This window comes from Heterocephalus glaber, unplaced genomic scaffold (assembly GCF_053883595.1).
Source record: "Heterocephalus glaber isolate CG9 unplaced genomic scaffold, H.glaber_assembly_v1.0 deba00001824, whole genome shotgun sequence".
Classification (NCBI taxonomy): Eukaryota; Metazoa; Chordata; class Mammalia; order Rodentia; family Bathyergidae; genus Heterocephalus; species Heterocephalus glaber.
The window spans coordinates 134,649-156,685 of NW_028258487.1; the positions used below are offsets into that span (position 1 = coordinate 134,649).

Genomic DNA, 22,037 nt, shown 5'->3' on the forward strand with positions numbered 1-22,037 from the left:
CGCAGGGCAGCTGGGCTTCGAGGGATCGCGTGTAACACAGTGCCGGAGGGACAGATGGAAGGGGCACAGGCAGAGAGCACAGGGCAGGACCTGGTGGCGGGCACTGTAAAGGCATCACAGCTTGTCTGCATACCATGTGCTGAGAAAGGTCCCCTACCAGATGCCTGAGAGATGCGCTCCCTGTGACAGCGTCACTCACAGAGAGCCCCTCTTCTGCATGCTTTGCTGGAGCCAGGGCAAGGGCCCAAAGAGAGGCGGAGAGTCATTACCACGACCAGGCCCCTGCCCCTCAGTCACCCCCCACCAGGTGCAACAGTGCCTTGCTGTCCCAGTGGGAGAGGCTTGCAGAGGAAATGTTGGCGCCACTTCTGGGCTGGCTTGCGGCTATGGGTGCGAGCACTGTGCGGCATTCAGAGGCCAGTGTGTGACAGCACTCAGGATGCTAATCCCAGCACTGCCCCGGACCCAGTGTGGCGCACTTACAGCCACAGCGGGCGTGGTAGCTGGTGCCACAGCCAATCACGATGAGCCTTCGGCATCATCGAATCTCCTTCAAGTGGTCCTTTAAGCCGCCCAGGAGCTCTACAGGACACACAGGCCGTGTCAGGGCTGGGTCTACACTGTGGGTGCTCACTCACAGGGTGCAGCACAGGCGGATCCTGACGAGTTTTGGGATTACCTGTGTTGGTCTCAAAGTTCACTCGGCCTCTCATGGTATTGAAAACGGATTCTGGCTGTTCAAAGATCTCCTTCTGCATAAATGCACTGAAGTTACCTGGTCAAACAAACATCAACGGGGTGGGTTAGTTTTAATTTAGTTTCATTTCCAAGTGCTTAACTTTTATCCAGGAAGAAAAATCATTATAGTGATAGGGAGACCTGTAAAGCCATCACAGATTTCAAGGGCATCTCCAGGTAATGCTCTGCTTGATGCTCCCTGGGACAGGTCAGAAGCAGGTTGGACATAAGGACCATCTGCAGTGTACACCTGAGGGCCTGCAGCTAAAGGAAGGCAGGGATTTACGTGAGGCGTGGAAGGAACAAATAGTGGGCCTGGTCCTCTTGGTCCATGCTCCCTTTAGCAAGTCCCCAACCCCAGGGCTGAACTCAGGGCCTTTGGCATGCTGGGTAAGTGCTCTACAGTTGAGATACAGGCCCAACCCTGGCAATGTCCTCATAATAAATACCCTCCCAGCTTCAACAACAGAGACACACTTTATCCAGCCTGCTGCGCATTTCCAGGCCTCGATCTGAACGGGACTAGATGGCCATTACAGAGACAGTTTGGCTGCAGGGGTTCAGGCCCATCTGAGGCATAGCATGAGTGATCTGGACCTGGCAGCCACCTTCTCTCACGTCTGCCGCCTGGGACAGAGCTGGACACAGCACAGTGAAGTAAGGGAAGGGATTCTGTGAGGAAGCGGGACAGCAGGGCTCAGGAGGGGCCTTGGTGTTTGAAGGATCAGACCCTCGGGTGCTCTGAGGGTTGTGTTTCAGGGGAGCTCCGGATGAGCTGGAGGTCGTAATGTTCTATGATTAGAACAAGAGCTGCAAGAACCACCAGGTGGGCCGGCGAGAGAGCCAGGCCTGCCAGGAGGGCACGGCACAGTGGGGAAAGGGCTGAGTGGGTGGGGCTGGGCTTCGGCCTGCGGGGTGGGCTGTGTGCTGTAGCAGGGGGTTTGGGTTCTGTGCTAAGTTCAGTGGGAAGCAGCAAGATGACAACAGGGTCTGATTCATGTTCTTAAAACTTTACTCAGTGGGCCGGGGATTTAGCTCAGTGGTTTCGCCGCCTGCTGTGCAGGCGGCAAGGACCCGAGTTCGATCCCTGGTACCAAAAAACAACTTTACTCAAGCTACCCCGTGGCGGTAGGTACCGTCGGGGGCAAGGGTGAGTGCAGGGAGACAGGCTCTGCTCATGGAGATGTGGTCCACAGTCCTCACCCCCATCACTGCAGACCTTGTCCTCAGAGAAGAAATAAAGCTGGGCCGTGGGACCATCCCGGGGAGCCGTGATGCAGGGGTCACACCAAGAAGATTCCTCTTTGGAGGTACAGGTCAGGCTCTCCACAGCTCCTCAGTTAGGCAAGTCACAAGCCACCCGCAGTCCTGCCCTGGTGGCCACGATGGGCAGAAGGAGACAGTGTCCCTTACAAGGGACACTTACAGTGTCCCCTTACAAGGCTGCTGCATGGACTCTCAGAGGACACCTGCCTTTCATGATTTGCTGCAGTTCCACTTGCAAGGTCTGGATGGCTCGAGATGGGTCATCACTAGCCGAGCATTTGACTCGGTGAATGGAGAGTTTCCCATCAGCCACTGTGGCGATGTCGTCATCCTCCAGGAAGATCACCCTGTTGGTGTGTTCTATGATGGCACTGCAGGGACACAAGGGCATCATAATTACCTCACTCTGGACAGTCACAGTCACTTACTGTTTCCCAAGAATGGGGTCAGCATCAGTGGCATTTTAAGAGTGACAGTGACAGCACACTAAAAAGATCAATTTCTGGTGAACCTTCCCCTCCTGTCCACACTCTCCCTCGGCTGTCAGGGTCACCCTAACCCTAACCTATCCCTAACCCATTGAAGGATGCGTAGAAACATTACATGATTTCTTCTGTAAACATTTTAGCTTATATCTCTAAAAGCCAAGGAATATTTTTAACCCACTAGAATACTCATATCATATCTGAAATTCATAGTTATTCCTTGATATCATCAAATATCTAATAAGTTCAAAATTCTTCTATAATCTCATGGATGTCTTTTTATACTTAACTTTTCTTCAAATCAAGAACCAAATCTTTCGAGGAATGCTCAGGAGCCAACATACTATTCGAAATTTTAAAGGGAAAGAAGAAACCATTTATCTTGCATTTTAAAGCAGTCTGACCTTTAGAATAACTCCATAGTTATTAAAACAGGTTTCTCTTTATAGAAATGATACAGCCAGTAAAAAAAGGAATGACAGAATTAGAATTATTATTTTAGGAACTCATTATTAATAGTTGTATTCAAGGATCATCCATGGCTAATGAAACTGGAAGGTAAAAAGCTGAGAAAGTTTTATAAGGGATGGATAAGGCTGACAATACTTGAACCCCTGATCGATCGTAGTACAAAAAGACAGACAATGAGACATCAGGTGCCTCCTGGAGGGAAGACACACCACCAACTATGTAATCTTGCAGAATAAGATTCAAACCTAAATTAAAAATTGAATATGATCAAACTTGTAGACATACGTAAACTCACTTACAGGAAGCACAATGGACAGAAGATTCTATTAAATAAAACTGTGGGGGTGTACTCAGAAAAATCCAGAGGGCAGGAAGCCCGAATGACCCAGTTTCTTAAGACACATACACACAGACAGAGCAAGACCCAAAGGGGACAAGATATGCTCTTCACTGAAATATGAGGTCACTGTGTTTATTTTTATAACTTTACACTAATGAAAAGTAGTAAAGATTTTTCCCTTCGGTCTCAGTTGCTTTTTCTTGTTGCTGAGCCAAAATACCCAACACCCAAAGTTAAAGGAAGAAAGGCTTATTTAGCTCACAGGTTGTACAGGTTTCAGTCCAAAATCGGCTGGCTCCAAGCACGGCAGAGGAGAAACAGTTCAAGGCAGGCAGAAGACAGCAAAAGCAAGCGACAAGAGACAAGCGGCAAGCCTCTTTCTGTTCCTTATATTGTACCCAGGCTGCAGCACTCACATCGTTAATCCCAGCACCCTTAATCCTAGCACTGCACCATGAATCAATCCCAGCATCAACCACCCCAGATCCAGCCACTCTGAAAAGGCCCACCTATAACTGCACAAGGCTTTGGGGGGGAGATCTAGACAAGCCGTAACACCTTCAGATTGTGATAGGAGTTTTAAAAATAAATTTGGGTTAGAAAAGTGGGTGCATAAAAAATGCACATGATCAACAGCACAGGTCACACAAAACCACAAAGGCAGTACTGGGGAACTGGGGAGGGGGGTTCATTCCACCATGGACCACATCCACCTGCCTCTCTAAAAAAAATGCAAACCCCTGGTACAAAGTTAAAGAGCGCTATGGCTCTAAGAAGAGTTATCTCCACTCAGATTCTAGGGGACAAGATAAAGGATAGAAAGCCACTGCACTAGAAAAAGATGTTAAATAATACACACCCGCTGTATAGGAAGTAAAAAATACAGAGGAAGAAGCAGGAATGGCCTGGATCACATCTCTGAGAAATAACACTGCTGACATGGTAGCACTGCCCTGCCGCAATGCTTGATCCATGTGTGTCTACATTTACATGTGCAGGTTGAAATATACTATTTTAACTTACAGAACAGATGGCAACACCATCCAGTCACGAGGATCACTGCTGTGAGGATTAAATCACCTCTATCAACCTGGGAGCTCTCCGAGATGTCTCGGGCCCCTGCTCCGTGGGATGGAGGTGAGCTCTGCGCCCTCACCTGGGGTCCGCTGTGACGACTGAGGAGGCCCCGCACAGCCCCTGAGCACAGGCCAGCCCCGCCAGGGCGTCACATGCTGTCTGCATGGCAGGGAGGGTGCCTGGTGTGGGTCTGTGAACCAGACACACACACGAGATGTAATCCCCAAAGATGTGCATGAACAGTATTTGGAGGTGGCACCTTTAAGAGGCAACTGGGTCACGAGGGACGAAGGGTTTAATGGGATACCATGGAAGTAGTTTTGTTACACAAGTGCACTCTCTGTCTTGCCCCGTGCTGCCCCCACTGTGTCGAGAGGCAGCTAGAAGACACCTCATCCTCCCCTGGGTCTAAAGCTCTTGTGCTCATCAACCCACAAAACAGTAATTTTTGAGAACTTCTGATGCAGCAAGAGATGCCAATACCATGCTCTCAGACGTCCCAGTCTCCAGAACCATGAGCTAAATTAGTCTCTAGTTTTACAAACTGCCTCGTCTTGAGTATTTTGTCACAGCAACAGAAAATGGACTAACAGCAGGTTTTCTTGTTTATATACTACAATTATAGAATCACTTTTTTACGTTTTAAAAACATAAGCAAACAAAAGAACCTTGAGGGTTTTAATTATAGCTCAGAATTTATAGATATCGGGAGAATCAAGATTTTTAATTTTTTATTCGTTAAATTTTAAAATTTAATTCTCCTAACTTTAATGTTAAGCCCAGCTGAGCTCAGATCTGCTAGTTTTTGCAGGAAAGTTAGAAATGAGAATGTAGAATCTGTTCATATATTCGAGTTTCTTCTTGTTTCTCAGTGTTAATTTTTGTGGTCTTCTCCAAACATTTTTGCAGCTATTTTTATTAAACATTATTCTAAGAAATGTAATTAAAGCATTTTCCTTCAGCTGTGGTGAGTAGTACTGCTTTCTGTCTAACAAACACTTGCAGAGAGCCTGCCGTGCCTGGTCGAGTAAGGACTCCAAGGGACAAGGCAGGCACAGCCGTCCTTGCCCCGACAGTGGAGGGTTTAGCAGCGGCTGCGGGGATTAGGACTCGCTCACCTCTTCGAGCCGCCAGGGTTAGTGCTAACAGCCTTTCCACTGGAGTCCAAGTGTATCATTACAATGCCTACAAATCATCATCTCGTCTTCCTCCAGGCACTCATGCCTTTTCTAATTTTGAAACATCTAACATATTTCTTTCAGTATCAAATTTCTTTGATTGTAACTTAGGTACCACTGAGTGTAAGATCACAATTATTTTGCATGCTTCTAAGAAATAAAAATTTCAGCAAATTATAATTTCAAGATGACACTTATGGATACAAAAAGAATTGTATGTAAAACAATTGTGGGTCTTGGGATCAGTAAAATAGTATTCGCTTCTCACTGAAATGACGCTTTAGGAACAGTTAGGGAAGTGCTGCCCTTCGCTCAGTGTTGAAGATGATGCGGCCTGGCCTCTTGAAATGGGTCTCAGCCCTGGGTCTGGTTTCCTGTCTCTCCCTGCTTCCCAGGAGAGCGGGCCCAGAGTCCTCCCCGCCCAGAAGAGGACCCTCCTGGACGTTAGATGGGAGAGAAAAGCCACACAGAATGGAAAGAAACTTGGATGAAGGAGGTAATGCTGATATGTACAGCAACTTTGTATTTATAACAAGAAAGTATTTTACTTCGTTCTCTCTGTATCTCTCCTTTCCCCACTCTGTCCTTCCCATCCCCACACCTTCCTCACTTGCATGTGTGTGTGTGATGTAAGGAAAGAGTTTTGTTTCTAAAATTATTCTTTTTTTTTTTTTGGTAGCAAGGATCAAACCCAGGCCCTTGTGCTTGTGGGGCAGATGGAAAAAAATTGTTCTTTTGAGAGTCGATGAGAGCTTGAGCTTTACATCCGACTGTACAAGCCCTCACTCTCTGGCCTCTGATTGAGGACAGGTCTGACACCACGCAAAGGCGGGGTGCAGTGAAGGAAGGACTGAGGCCTGTGCCCCATCTAGAGACTAAAGTGGAGCCCTCCAGACAGCGAGGGCAGGGAGCACAGCCCCAGGCGCTCCGATCGGTTAGGTTTTCGAAGAAGCTGCAAATCCAGGTTTTTATGTGAACTCTCCCAATTCTGAGATGTTGACAACTCACTCCATTTTCCCACAAGGTCCCAAACAGCGGCTCAGTGGGTCTGGGGTGTGGCCCCGGGGCGGCCCACAGCAGAAACACAGAGCCCAGCCACAGGAGGGTCGGGAGCAGGGGCACTGGGGCCTGGGCCGTGCCGGGTGCGAGAAAACAGCTCAGATGGGGTGAGCAGATGGTTGGGCCAGGGATGGTGCTCCGCTCCGCGGCAGAGCACTTGCCTGCCCTGTACAGGGCCCGCCGCTGGCATGGGGGGGGAGACGGTGGTAGGCAATCACTTACTGTTTACATAATCCCAGGAAAGGAAGACAAAAAGGTTTTGTTACCTTGCATCTGAAGCAAAGAAGAATTCCATGGCTTTGTCGCCCACAGCGTGAAGGCAGGTGGAGCTGTCCAGCCTCTTCATCCTCTTTTTACAGATATTCTTCACATTCTCAACATTGCCTAGTATATAAAGGAATCAGTTGCAAACCCCCAGAGCCTACTTCATTTGCATAACATGTGGCAAGGAACCCATTTCCCCTTTGAATATGTGTGGGAGAAATTTGCAATTTTTAGCTTTGGTTGTGTCAGCCAAATCATGTAAAAGCTCCCCAAAGAGCACAGCACCACTGCAAGAGCATTTTAATGGCAAGAGGGCGGCTGCTGAGCCTGAGACACTGGCCCTCACTGTTCAGGTCTTCCCCGGGAAGCTTACATGTCCTGTATACGACGGGGATCTGCTCCGTGGAGCGTTTGTATTTGCTGCGCACTCCGATGAGCAGTGGGCTGCCTCTCCTGGAGGGAGAAGCAAGCATCGTTAGCCATGCCACCGACACCCCGGCCTGGGTGTCCTCCTAGCACCCGAGGTGGAGTCCCAGAATCCAGCCCTATCCCTGGAGCAGAGAATTGTTTGGGCCCCATAGGGTGGACACCCTGACCACAGATGTTCCAAGGCTCTGACAGGGGCCCCAGGCCAGCATGTGATGCAGCTCATGAACACCGTGTCACCCACCTGTCCCACAGCCTGCAGACCTGTCCCCAGCTTAGCAGGACTCGAAACTCCTGCAGCTCAGGAGTCCCCACAGGTGACTCACCCCACCCCCAGGTGGGTCACAGTGGCTGGGTGCTTACATCAGAACAGACTCTGACAGTGTAAGGAGCACAGGGTCTCCGCTCCACCTTCATCAGCCCTGGTCTGCAAGAGCAGGTGCGCTCGATGCCCAGGAGCAGCCAACGACTCCCATTTGTGTCCCCTTTCACCCAGCTCAGGTGTTCTCTTGCTTCCTGGGCCCCCAGCTAGCGACTCCTGAGTGTTCAGCTGGCGCCTCCAGACTCAACCCAATACAGATTGAAAGTATTTGGAAAAAATGCCTTGGTATTGAACACATACAGATTTTGGGGGGTCATTATTCACTAAACTATAAAGTATAACAACTATTTCTATAACACTTACATTTCGTTAGGATAAATAATCTAGAAGTGACTTGAAGTGTATGGGAGGATATGTCTAAGTTATATGCATATATTATGCCATTTTATTTTTATGTTTTTCAGGGCAAGTGGTTCATCCTTCCTTTTCCTTCTCCCCTTCCATTCTCTCTCCCTCCCCCCCCACCCCACCGGGGATTAAGAACCAAACAGAGGGCCTCACACATGCTATCAAGTGCTCCACCGCTGAGCTACCTCCCCAGCCCTTTTTAGGTTTTACTTTGAGAACAGGCTCTTGCTAAGTTGTCCGGTCTAGCCTCGAACTATGATTGGCCTGACTCAGTAGCTAGGATTACAGGAAAGCTATACCATTTTTATAAGGGACTTGACCGTCCAGGGATTTGATATGTGCAGGAGGACTGATTCCAGGACCCCTGGAGATGTGGATGGAAGACTACTCAGCTTTGTGGGCTACTGAAGGCAATTTCCAGGTGATTTTCTCTGCCTGAGTGACATTTCATAGATGAAGTTTAGAATCTGACCTATACAACATGAACTAGGTGAAAGAGACAGTGGTTTTCCCCAGGTATGATCTTGGGGGAATTTCTGTAGCTGAGCAAGGGAGAACTTGGGTGTCCTTCCTGCCAGCACCTGGCTCTCTGAGCACAGTGGAAGGGCTTTATGGTATTCCCTTCCGATCCACAACTTCTACCAGTGAATGCGTTTACGGTATTATTCCATGAATTTTAATGGCATCTTGCCTTTAAAATCTACTTCTTTGTTTCTCCTTAGAAATGACAACATACAAATAAAATTTATAATGGATGTGCATAAAAGGGAGGATCATTTCTGTAGCTCACATACTCGAGACCTCCGATTCTTAGAATCCAGGAAGGTAAAGTTGCTCCTTTCCCTGTGGGATATGTTCTAAGACTGCTGGGTGGATACCTAAAACTATGGATAGTGGCAAACCCTATATATCAAAGATTTTCTATACATACATAATATCTATGATGTTTAATTTATAAATCAGGCACATTAATAGACTAACAGTAACTAATAACACAACAATACACTGTAATAATAAATGCTATTTTAAACTTATAATTCCTTATTTCTGGAATTTCTCACGGAACCTTGCCCATAGGTAACTGAAATTTTGAAAAGCAAAACTGGGTAAGGGGGACGCCTATAGTTACTAAGGAGTGTGAGCTTTTATCCACCACATGTTAACTTACAGAAAAGAGAACAGAGGGCTACGGTCAGAGCTGAGTGGTAAAGCATGTGCCTAGTGTGCCAAGTTTGATCCCCAGCACCGAAACAAATAAGCAAAAAACTCAAAACACACTAAGACTGTTTTTATAAGACCATTTATGAGAGCTGTATCAGACATTTTAACGCAGTATAATGGGGCAATATTTTACCTCAGGCAATTCCCTACAAATGTAGATCAATGAACTAATGAACAACTTGTCCATTAACCTGAATCCAGCCCACATATATGCATTTGGCCTGCTAATCTGACTCAGTGCAGATCCTTAATATTTGCTCAGGTCTAAGAGACCTTGGTTTCCAGTAGAGGTGATCTGTTTGATCCCTCTTCTGACTTCTCGAAGTATGGTAGAAAGTTTGTAGCATTGAGACAGGTGCTGTGAGGACCCTGAATATTTTGGAGTCTTTTATTGTGACTAAAGCAGATCAGAGACAGTTCCAAGTCCACAGGGAACTAGCTCCAACTGCCTTCCCAATAATGCCTGTGAGGAAGTGTATGCTCATCTACTCTTCTTGGCAAATGGCACCCCCAAATCTTATTGCTGTACATTGAACTCTGTGGTTTCTTGAGACTTTGAGACAAAGAATTCTCCCAAGATATCCAAAAGATTGTCCAGAAGGCTACAGAGCCAAAAGTAATAGGCAATGTAGAAAAATAAAGCTTTATTGCTTCTTCGGCTGCCTTCTGCAGCCATTTTAAATAGTAATAGCAGATATTGTCATATTTTAAAAGAGCCTTCTAAATTTAATAGCAGCCAATCAGTAGTTTGTAATCCTGTGATAAAATTAGAAGGAACTAAATTCTAAATGTTAAATTAGTTTCAGTCCTAGGAAAAATAAAATCATGCTAAATTCGTATCATTTCCTGCACCATCACTCTCAGAGTCTTCGAAGGACAGCTTCAGCCTCTGTCTCAGCCTCCCAGGACCTCAGGAGCACTCTCCTTGGCTCCCCTGGGCTTCAGCAGGAAGCCTGCAGCCCAGCATGGCCCTTTAGAGTGGATCCTCCTCCCACGTGTCCATGCCCTACCAGCCTGAAAACTGCAGGGGCCACGTGCACCCCAGCTGTGCCCTGCAGTCCTCCACGCCTGGCCCCGGCAGACATCTGTAGGCACACTCTGAGACCAGAAGTCCCCCAGAGCCCCTCTGCCCTCCACCATCCCCAACACCCCACCGAGTGCTGTCTTATCCTGTAAGACGATGCTCTTGCTATCTGCCCCTAGGATGGCATCTGCTCCCCCTGGCTCCCGGGCACAGGCCCTGCCAGCCCCATCACAGATCATCAGAACCCTCTGCCCTTCTCCGTCTTGTCCCCAAGAGCAGAGACCGGGTCAGGTGCCACCAGGTCCCCAGGAACCTGCACGCACTGAGTGCTCAGTGAACACTGGATGGCATATGAAATATAACACTGCAGGATGGCACTTAGTCTGCTTCTGTGAATTCAAGCGGTGCTGGGCACCACGGAAGGGGTAGGACCGAGGGACATGTGGTCTGATCCCAGCTCTCCAGGCTGATTCAGGGATGCCTCTGACATGAAGGTGTCGAGACCTTCAAGGGCAGGTTCTGAGCCTTCAAGGGCTTTCCAGTACTGAGTCTAAATCTATGTGCACTTTGGTTCTCAGTTCCATGTTCACAATTTTCCCTGCTTTTACATAGACGGACATCTCCAAAACTGGATACGCTTCAAGCCCCACAAAACCAGGGTCTGGCCCTGGTGTACAGTTTCATTTTTTATTTGAATTTGTTGTCAACGTCTAAAAATCTGGAGATCTCTCACAAAAATCCGACTTTCTGGTTTCTCTTTTTTAAAAAATTAGGTGCTGTAGTACCACCGGTGACAGAGATGGTGGGGTGCCTTCTCTGGGTTGAGCCACAGTTGTGCCTCAGATCCAGCAAAGCGCCTTCCAGTTAGCCCAAGGGCCTACCCTCCCTTCCTGCCTCAAGCCAGGTGATTTCATCTCATGCATTTATTTATTATGGAGATCTCAATGAATCGGCCTCACCTTGTGGCTACCGCTTCTCCTGGGTAGTGCAAGCTCTTGAAAACCAATGCAAATGTGCCTTCCTGGAAGCACAGGAGAGAAGGGTGAAGGGTGCCCGTCCTGCACAGAGCAGCTGCTGCAGCCTGCTGCCCAGGCAGTCTCCCGACCCTTCTTCCTGGCAGGTAGTCCTGGGGTCGGTCACTCGGGGCACCAAACGTAGGAGCAGCTTGTGCAGGGACAGAACAGGAGAGAACAAAACAGAAGCACACTGCAGTGGCAAAGACCAGAACTTGTGAGTTTCATGACGAGCAGCATAAACCTCATGTGTTTGGGGAGACCCACCGGCCCAGCAGGGATGCCCACCCCTGGAGCCATCTGGAGGCATGGGCACAACTGAAACTGCTTTCTCCTCCTGGGAGGGGCCGCCTCTTGGACAGTCTCCTCAGTGTGAGGGACTTTGCTCCCTGGGTCTAGCCCTGGGGGACATCCAGTTTCTCTCGCTCTCTCCCTCAGGTCATTCCCTTCAGCATGGAGATACATGTGCTCTGCTATCTGCCATGTACACTGTCATAAGCACAATCCTCCTCGGAGGCGCAACCCTCTCCTGTCTCTGGGCTGAATGTCTGCACTCTTCTAAAATCAAACAGCTCAACTTTCCCTGCCTGTCTCCCGCAAGGCCCTTTCTGTTGGGTGTCACTGCCCACATCGCAGCACTCTCTACTCCACGGGATGTAGCACCCCAAGGGCAGGCGTTTTAGGGGGGGCCATCGTTCATCCTCAGTACTTTCATTCTTAGTATTTTGTGCAAATTGGCCTGATAAATGCTTATGAAAAATGAAGGAACAAAGGAATGATTTAGAAAAATGGGACCTGTTACTCACCAACTGCTGAATGACTCTCTCGACCAGTGTTGAAAAAGTAATGTCCTCAGTTTCCCTGTTGTCAAACACGTATTTGATCAGCTTGGCGATGGTCTCCGTGTCTGTTTCCGACTCAAACTCGTAGCCTTTGCTTTCCTGGAACATGGGGTTGGACATGAGGTGACAGATAATGGTCACCGCACAATGCTGGCCTGGCCAACCCCTTCTGGTCCCCTCTGATTTGACTTAAGGCGAGAACAAGTACAACTGGGAAGGGACAAAAGCCTGTTTGCCAGAATCACACAGCCAAGTGCTTCTGAGTCATCTCAGTATTCCTTGAGATCATTCTTCTTTGGGAACTTGTCCTTGCCAGCAATCTGGATATTGCAAAATACCAGCAGTCAAAACGATAACTTATGTTGGATCAAACTGACCACATCCTGACCGACACCATACAAGCTTTCGATATCGGGAACACTCACCGTCTGACTTCCCACCCGCATTCCAGCTGGTATACGAGTCCCGCGGCCACTTCACTGAAACCAATTCATGCTACTCTGAGTCTCTGACGCTGCAGTCGCCCTTGATAAATGTGAGTGCCCTGGCTTCTCCCTAGGCAGGATCTGAGCCGCAAGGCTCAGGGGCTGAGGCTGATGCTGTGTGACATGGCCGAGGGTGAGTCTCCCTCCCTGCTGCACTTGTTGCAGAAAGAAATGAGCTGGTTGGGAAGTTTCTGGGGAAATCAAGACCACTCGATCCAGACGTGGCCCAGGGAAATGTCTTACCAGAAATTTCCTCAGATCTTTGTAATTTGTGGTGATCCCATTATGGATGACAACAAATTCTGAAAGAAAAGTTTAGTGAAGACGAAAACGCTGTCAAGAAATGAAGTTTGCCTGCCTCGCAAGCGCAAGGTCCCGAGTTCGATTCCCCAGGACCAAAACAAACAAACAAACAAACAACAAAAAACCCAAGAAATGAAGTTTAAGTCAGATGCGAAAGAAAACGATTTGATGGCTTGCAAGAACTCCGGAAACTGACCCCTACAAAGACTTCTGTTAAGCAAGTTTCGTTCACAGTGATCAGGACTGATATCTGCAATGTCTTTCAGTGACAAGACCACCAGCCCGACCTTGCAGAAAGTTCTTACTGCATTCTACAGGATTTTCAAATATGTCTAGTGAGGGATAACTAACTCATCATGGGCGGAAATGACTCCAGTCCTTTCCACCAGGACTTTGACTCAAAGGAGTCACAAACTAATGGTTTGCAGATGTGCTTTATTTGATTCACACTGTATTATAAAAATACTTGAGTTTAACACTTTAGAGTTTCACTTTAAAATCCTTAAGGGAAACCCCTGAAGTTGTGAGATCCCTACGCTCCCCAATTTTCCTGTGCTGCTCGCTAGCCGGGTGAGCCCAGCAGCCTCTCCCACCCTGGGACCCCGGGCACACCCCTTGCTGTGGGGGCTCCCTGCACAGGGGGGACCTCCGCAGACCTGGGAGCCCAGGGGGTGAGGGTTCCTCTCCATCAGCAGCACAATGCCTCAGAAAGTGGCTGAAGAGTGAGGAGCGGCAGGGCAGGCACTACCCGGCCCGACAGTGGAGGAGGACAGTAGTCACTTCCCTTCATCCTGGATGGGGGGTTCTCTATTCCTCGAGATCTGGTAATCATCTGGGATTGTCTGGATATCAGGTACCAGGTACCTTCAAAAGCACTCTATTATTCACTGACCCTTTGTGCTGTGTCTCCAATTCAATTTTTTTCTTCCGCTATTTTTTCTATTTCACATTTTAAAACTTTTTCTGTTTGTTTTTTCTTTATGTTGGTCACCATAACTTCTGCGCTTTTTTTTTTTTTTAAAGAAAATCTGTTTTCGTGCAGTCACACAAAAAAAATGAGAGGGCTTGAATAGGACAAGCCTATGCTTAAAACATTACCATTATGTGTTGAACTATGTATCACATGGTGCCCTGTAAACATGTACAATTTTAGGGTTTTTATGTATCAGTCTGACTGTCTCCCTCCCTTTCTCCAGGGTTTTGTTTTTCATCATATGTTGTGGGATTACTTCTTTACGTTATTTTCTTAACTGTCACATTTCTCTTTCATCTCAGACTTATTTATTCCCTAGAGTTCGTATTTTCCTTGCAAAAGCTTTCTTTTCCCATTGTGGGACTGAACCAACAGCTTCACCCCACTGAATGAGGCCCGCAGCCCTGACAAAACATCTGTGTGATTTTCCACGCTCTCCAGAATCACTGAGGAGTCTGAGGAGTGCTGTGAGCCCTTGCTCTTGGCTTTGCTGCTTTCAGTTACTCATCCTGAGTCCCAGCAGGAGCCCACGCTTGCTCAGAGGGAGTTCTTGGAGGCTTTCTGCTCTGAGGTCACAGCAGGAGTTACTGTCTGTACTAAAGTGGGGGTCTCTGGTGGGGCTCACTGTGACCTTAGGGTGGAGGCGGGAGGCCGGAGCTGCACTGCAACCTCACAGCGCACCGGGAGACGCGCGCTGACCCTCTGTGCCACTGGCCAGGCCGCCCCTCAGGTGAGCAGGACCCCGCAGGCAGGCCTACATGCCTGTCAGCGCACCACTTGGGAGGCTGAGACAGGCGGGTCCCTGGGAATTCGAGGCCAGGCTGGGCCACCTAGGAAGCGCCAGTCTCAAAAGAAGGGCCCTCGGAGCCTGAGCCCGGGGCTCACGCCGCTCCCTGTGTGCCCAGCTGGCTGCACCAGGAGGCCACCGTGCGGGACGTGATCGTCCACCATGAGGCGGGGCCGCCCTGGTCACCGTGGTCAACAGCAAGGTCACCTACGCCAAGTTCCGGAAGCTCTTCCCAGAGTAGACGCCGGCCGGGAGCTGTACTGACTCAGCCTCAGCAGAGCAGGCAGGTGTGGTGGCCGCGGTCCCTCGCACTTCCTGGCAGCCGCTGGTCAGTGGCCGGTGTGAGGGGAAACTGGTTGTGCCAGGCGTGGTGTGACCCAGCACTCGGGAGGCTGAGGCAGGAGGATCAGCGTGAGTCCGAGGTGGCCCTGTGAGACCCCGGGTCCCGTGTCCCGGCCAGGAAGACAGAGCGGTCCCCGAACAGGACAGCAGGACCGTCCCCACAGTGGGGGCTCTGCTCGGCATCCCCACGGCTGAGCGGTATGCAGGACAGCCAAGCTCACGCCTCTCCGATGGCCTCGTGGTGAGAACACACCGCGGCAGAGTCTGGTTTTCTTTGTTCTGTAATTTTAATTCTGTGTGATCTTTAAAGAGAAGTGTTACGTGGGGCGGGGATTTAGCTCAGTGGTTTCGCCGCCTGCTGCGCAAGCGCAAGGACCCGAGTTCAATCCCCGGTACCAAAGAAAAAAGTGTTTCAGTGAAAATAACATTTCAGAAGCCAGGCCTGGTGGCAAACACCTGTAGTCCTGAATGCGGGAGGCTGAGGCAGGAGGGTCTCCCTGCGCTCAAGGGAGGTACATGGCGAGACCTGTCTCCAAACAGCAGCAAATGAGAGTTGGGAAAAGCAAAGCGGACACATTACCCCAGGACGCCCGCTGGCCAGCGGGTGCGCTCCCCGGGTCGGTGGGGCTTTCCCGGCAGGGTCTCCGTGGGGCCCGGGCTGTGTTCCGCTGCGACCCCCACAGCCGGCCCCTCGGAGCTGCAGTACCTGGGTCACAGGTCGCCGCGGCCTGGACACCCTGGGTCCTGCTGCAGACGCCGTAGGAGGGGGCCGGGGTCCCTGTCCCTGTGTCCACTCCGTCCCCACCCGACCGGCACCGTCAGCCCTGCAGCAGCTTCTGTTGAGGCCAATGACGTCGGTGACGAAGGTGTTGGCCCCGATGAAGTCGCCGGCGGCGATGATGTTGGTGCAGCTGGGGCCGGGCCTGGGGCTCTGCTCTCGGACCCAGGCACTCAGGGATGGCAGCGCAGGCAGCATCAGCTTTGCCGGGGACTGGGCTGGGTGCGCAAGGATGTAGCCCAGGGACTCCGGCAGGTTGGTGCCCGCCACAAACAGGCCCCCTGCATGGGAGGAGCGGGTTACACAGATGTGGCCTGTGAGCCCAGCCGGGGCCAAGGACGTCCCAAGGCCCATGGGGGGGAACAGTAAAGTCCCAAGACGTCCACGTCCGCGCTCTCTCGCGTGTCGGACACCAGCAGCCCCAGGAACTGGGGACTGGCAGTGTCCAGTGGTTCCCTCGGTGTGGACCCCACAATGTAAGAAATGCAGGTGACCGGGCCGGGCGCTGAGAGTCCTGGTCCCTGAAAGACTGAGAGAGGGACAGAAGGAAGGAGAGAGGGACAGAAGAACGGAGATCTCGAGAGCAGGAGACAGATGCAGCCAGGTGGGGAACTGGGGCAGCCCCTGTGCAGGGCCCACGCCTGCAGGCTCTGTCTCCTCAGAGTGGAGGCGCTGGGTGAACCGGGCACGCGTGTGTGCAGTGCACGTGTCTGAGAAACCCTCGTGGGATGCCGCAGCTGCAAACATACCTCGGGTGGGCACCTGGGCGGGAAGTCCTACCCTCCACACTGCTGCATGGAGGATGTGGGTGTGCACGGGACACACGAGCGCGTGGTGCACGCATGTGAATGTGATACACACCTTTGTGTGCACAGGGATCGGTGTAAGTGCACGTCTGGTCCACACAAGTGTGTGTCACACACATGCACTGGTGCCTAAGTGTGTTATGCACACAGGTGTAGTCACACATGCTTCCATGCTCATGCGTGTTTGTGTATCGAGTAGTGTGCAGGTCTTGTGCATATGATCCTAGACATGCACGTGTGCACACAGACCGGTATCAGTGTACTGTAAACGTGCGTCCCATACGCCTGTGCATGCCCACGTACGAGTGGCTATAGAAAGTACATGTATTATCTGTGTGCTTCCGTGGGTAGGCGTGTTTCCTGTGTGCTTGTGCTTGTGAGCATAACGTGCATGCCCCCACGTGCGTGCACACCCATGTCTGTGTGCATGCTGTCCCTGTGTTTGGGAGCCACACCGGGGTGGTGCCGGCCGGGCTGTCTGTGTGGGGCCCTGCTGGCCCCCGTACCTGGCCGGCTGCAGCTCTTCATGGTCTCCAGGTAGCGGATGAGCGCCTGGCTCTTCACCTGGTCGCCCCACCAGTAGGGGATACCGGGCCAGAGCTCAGGGTGCCGGGCCACAGTGGCCTCATCCTCGTAGGACAGCAGGACCTGCTGGCCGCTCGCCCACAGCTGCAGCAGCGTGGGGACCTCCTGCAGAGTTGGAGTGGTGGGCGGGGAATGGGGTCCCGAGGCCCAGGTGCGCCCCCCTGCCAGCCGAGCCGCCACCCTGCCCTGCACTCACCCCCAGGGACACAGCGTGGCCCCCAAAATGTTCTTGATGCAGGTGACCAGGTACTCGTGCAGGTCCTCGCCGAGCCCCTTGAAGTTCCTGCAGGCCACGACCAGCACCTTGCGCGGGTGCTGCTGCAGCCTCTCCGAGATCTCCGTGAGCATGTCCTGGGGCCAGGCAGGGGAGGCCAGGGGACACGGGGAGAGGCCACGGGGACACGGGGAGAGGTCATGGGGACACAGTGAGGCCAGGGGACATGGGGAGAGGTCACAGACATGCAGGGTGAGCTGCAGACAGCGTGGGGACACAGGGAGAGGAGGGCTGCGGGCTGCACGCCTGTGCGTCGGTGCGTGTGCGTGCGTGTGCGTGTGAGCGAAGCCCAGCGCAGGGCCGGTGATGAGGCAGGAGGTGCCGCGTCCGGAGACCCCGGGTCCCCTCAGCTCGCAGGGGGACAAGGGCCGGCAGCGAGCCCTCAGCGGCGAGCCCTCGGCGGCCTGAACGCGGGCTGCAGCCCGAGGACCCCACTGCCGCGTCAGGGTCAGGTCCGGGGTCCGGGGGGTCCGGGGGCTCCGGGGGCTCCGGGTGCAACAGCCCCAGGCCCCGCTGCCGCGCTCACCTCCGCCAGGGCCGTGGTGTAGACCACGTGCGCGAAGTGCAGGTTCCGCCGTCAGCTGCTGGGCTCCTGGGCCAGCTGCTCCGAGACGTCCAGCGTCTGCACGCGCCGTGGGCCTCAGCGCTGTCGCCCGCCCGCCGGGTCCCCGCTGTGCCCCCCCGTCTGCGTCTGCAGAACCCAGGGCCCACCCAGGGCCGGGACAGAGAAGCCGGCGGGGAGGTGGCGCACGCCTGTCATCCCAGCACTCGGAGGCCGAGGCAGGACGATCCCTGCGAGGTTGAGGCCAGCCCGGGCTCCACAGTGAGTTCAAGGCCAGCCTGGACTATGTGGTGAGAGCCAGTCCCCAAAGCCCAGTGCGAAACAAAAGTAACAGAGAAAGTAAAAAGCTAATATGAACACTAACTAGAGCAACACAAGATAATCCTGAAAACAAAAACAGAACGTGAAGTAGTGAAATGACTAAGGATGAAAGAGCAAAATCGTAATATGTACATTAGCAAAAAAGGGGCAAACCATATCGTGAGAGCAAAATTCAACACTAGTAAAAGAAGGAAAACAATAATGAAAAAGCAAAAGTTAACACTCATAGAACACAAACTAATAATAATGAAAAAGCAAAAACTGGCATTAGGAAGATGAACACCAACTGACAATTAAAATCAACCTGCCTCAAAAGGGCAAGGTCCTGAGTTCGATTTCCAGTACCAAAAAAAAAAAGTCAATCAATCAAATATTAATGTAAAGACAGAAAATGAAAAAACTGTTTTCCCTCCCTGTGCCCAAAATAATAAGTAAAAGTGAAATATATGAACATATGAAAGAAAAATAAAATGGTTCATATTCCCTGTCTCGACCCAAAATAATAATGAAAAAGCAAAGAACAACGTAAAAAAGGAAAAGGAAATGCTCCTATACTTTCACCCAAACTAACTGGGTAAAAAAGCAAGACTTAATGTAAAAATAAAATGAAGGAAAAGAAAACAGAATTATGCTCTCTACACAGAATAGTAACGAAAAAGCAAAAACTGATATTAAAGCAAAATAGTAAAAGAAACAAAACAGTCAAGAAAAAGCAAAAGTTATTCTCCCACTACCCAAACTATCAGAAAAGGTTAAGAAAAGTTAACATTCAGAAGGAAGCCAGCAAGGGTCACACACCTATCCTCTCAGGAGGCTGAGGCAGGAGGATTTCAAGTTCCAGCCCAGCCTGGACAACTTTGGGAGACCCCGCTTAAAGAAAACCGCAAGTTGCCTCCTCAAGGCATCAGATAATCCCACAAAATCACTCTGTTGGGGCGGGGTACAGGGTCTTGCTCTGTAGTCCAGGCTGAACTCATTATGCAGAGGAAACTCGTGGAAAACCTCCTGCCTCAGCCTCCCGAGTACTGGGACTACAATCGTGCGCCACCTCCCCCTCCTTAGTGTTGTCAGGCCAGGGGGCTCCTCGGGCCTGGCCGCTCCCTGCCCTGTGGGCTGCACGGGGCCTGCACAGAGAGAAGCGGTACCACAGGCCGAGCAGGGAGCAGAGCGTGAGGAGGGACACACGAGGATGGGTGGGGGGTTTCGCCATGTTCCAAAGAAACAACTCAGCCACCCCTCCCGCTGCCTCGGCCGCCTCTGGAAACCGGGCTCCGACAGCGGCGGGGTGGGAGAGCTGGGGTCCCCAACACGGCCGGGAGGGGCGGGCAGCCTGGCGCGGGTTGTGGGGAGCGGGCTGGTGGGTGGGTGGGTGCGCTCCCAGCACGCGCCGCCGAGCACTCGCGGGCCTGAGCTCACCTGGGAGGGACAGCAGGTGCAGTGGGACATCCCACAGCCACGGGCACAGCCCCGAAGTTGCCGGTGACGCTCAGCTGTCTGGCCATGGTGACCTGCGGGGCGGGCGGAGAGGTTAACCCACAGTTCGGGGTGAAGGGGCACTGTCATGGGCTGAGCTGCTTCTCCAAAGGTTTGTTGATTGACTCCCTGGCCCCAAGACCTCAGGATGCAGCTCGTGGGGACGAGTCTTAAAGAGCCGTGAAGGTAAACTGAGTCCCCAGTACGCTGAGGGCTCCAGATGTCACCCGGTCCCGGGAATCCGGCGTGGGGACGTGGACGCCCCAGGAATCGGGAAGTGCCACACCCAGGCCCGGCCCCGCCCCGGCCCCCGCCTGTTGGCTTTCTAGACCCAAGAAAGTGCCGAGCTGCCCCCCCATGCCCCGAATATGAACCCGCCCGCGGTCACCCCCGTCAGTAAACACGCAGGGCACACGCCCGGAGCCCTGTCTGCCTTGTCCGTGTCCCTCTGTCTGCTGTGTGTCTTGACTCTCGCGCTCTCTCCTCCCCACCCCCCCCTCGGCACGTGCTAGTCGAGGGAGTAACAAACCTCCTCGGTCCGCACACTGCTCCAAGTCTCCGGCCCCGCACACCGGGACAGCTCTCCCTGCGCGGCTGGGGTCCCTGCAGGGAAATCTGGGTAAAACGCGAACCGGTTGCCCCCCCCCCGCCCCCGCAGCACTCAGGGCCCCCGAGAGCAGCCTCAGAACAGCGGCCCTGGGAGTGGCAGCGCTCCAGCCTCTGAGTCCAGGTGCTGATTACAAACCAGAGGCTTAGCCGGGCGTGGGGGGCGCGCCTGTCGGCCCAGCACCAGGGAGGCTGAGGCAGGAGGATCTCTGAGAGTTTGAGGCCAGCCCGGACTGCACAGTGAGACCTTGTCTCCAAAAACACACCCCAAAACCAAACAGAAGGAACACCAGGCCCTCTCCAGCAGGCTTGGCACCCACGTTCCAGAGGAGACCGGCCGGCGCTTTCCCATCCCTCCCTCCCTCCCGGCAGAGATTGACTAGCAAAGTCAGCTTTGCAGACGGGCTCGCAGGCGGGCCCCCGGGCCGCTGTGCGGATGCTCCCATTCGTTCCTCCCTTCCTTTGCTGAGGCAGGGCCTCGCCATGCAGCCCAGGCTGGCCTTGAACGCACGGAGACCCTCCTGCCTCAGCCTCCCGAGTGCCGGGATGGCAGGCGTGCGCCCCTGCCCGGCGCCTCCTCGTGTTTTGTTAAGGGTGTCACTCCGCGGTCTTCACTGTCATTTTCACAGCCCGACCCGTCCCTGCTCTTCTCTCTGTCACCACCTCTGTCTTCTCAGGGTTTGTTTTCCGCTTTCCCTGACGCGGCTTCCCTGAGCCCCAGCTGCTCCCGGCGCCCCTCGGCCCCTCTGTGGCCCCACTGTGCTTTCCTCCGCTCGCCGTCTCCCTCTGGGTCTCGCACCCAGGGCTGGAGAGTCTCCGTCCCCCCGCAGGGCAAGGAGGGCCTGGCTCAGGGACACCGCCTGGTGTCTCAGGGTCTGCAGCGGGCAGCAGGCCAGGCCCCAGGGGGCCCCAGCCGACACCGACAGCCCCCGCCGACCACTTCCAGGGACCCTCCCCGAGCTCTCCTGCCGCAGTTCCCCCAGGGCCCAGTGGGGACCAGCAGAGACCCACAGGCGGGTCTGAGTGGGGAGGACTCGCCGGACCGAGGTGGGGCCCGCGCCCTGCCCAAGGCGCTGGGCACCCGGTGTGGGGGCGGGGCGTCGAGCTCTGGGGAGCTGGCTCGGCCCCGAGTCTGCACACCGAGTTCGCTTCTGCCCCCTGCACTTCGCCGGGGTGACTCCCGGAGCCTGCAGCCCCGTGGCCGAGCCTCAGGACGGGACGTGCGGGCAGGGACACCCCGCCTTCTCTCAGGAGTGGGGTCGAGGCGCGGCCGGGAGGCTGGACAGGCCCCAGGGTTTGCCTGCTCCTCCAGCCTGAGCCACAGGAAGCCGAGCTCCGCCCCAGGAGGACAGGACCCCGCCCAGGGTGGCCCAGAGAGACCCCACCTCCCGGGTCCAGGGGTGCAGGCATCTTGTGTTCCAGAATGTTCCTCGGCAGGCCCGCCCGCCAGCCCTCAGGACGAGCAGGCTTTCGGCAGACGGGCCACGCTCTGGCTCTCGCTCTGCCCCTGGAAAGCTCCCGGCGGGTGGGGCTGGCGCCCGGGGCCTCAGCTGCCCTAGACCTTCACCTCATCCCTGACTCTGCCTCAGCCCAACCTACCCTCCTGGG

The 22,037-nt window shown here is 53.0% G+C and overlaps 1 long non-coding RNA gene and 1 pseudogene across 2 annotated transcripts in view; both read right to left on the bottom strand.

Moving 5' to 3' along the window:
• Positions 1-17,293, bottom strand: part of LOC147820652 (glutamine--fructose-6-phosphate aminotransferase [isomerizing] 2-like) — a 31,420-nt pseudogene extending 14,127 nt beyond the window's left edge. The window contains exons 1-8 of the transcript XR_015448362.1: positions 17,115-17,293; positions 12,863-12,921; positions 12,099-12,233; positions 11,239-11,300; positions 7,252-7,331; positions 6,881-6,998; positions 2,212-2,375; positions 639-775 (exon numbers count right to left, since the gene is read on the bottom strand). The product of XR_015448362.1 is annotated as a glutamine--fructose-6-phosphate aminotransferase [isomerizing] 2-like (transcript). The remainder of the gene's footprint in view (positions 1-638; positions 776-2,211; positions 2,376-6,880; positions 6,999-7,251; positions 7,332-11,238; positions 11,301-12,098; positions 12,234-12,862; positions 12,922-17,114) is intronic.
• Positions 17,294-17,462: 169 nt separating this feature from the next.
• On the bottom strand, positions 17,463-20,046 carry LOC147820653 (uncharacterized). Its single transcript, XR_015448363.1, has 3 exons — positions 19,767-20,046; positions 17,994-18,089; positions 17,463-17,544 (listed from the first exon to the last, which is right to left on the bottom strand). It is a non-coding gene; the product is annotated as an uncharacterized LOC147820653 (long non-coding RNA).
• Between the last annotated feature and the right edge of the window lie 1,991 nt (positions 20,047-22,037).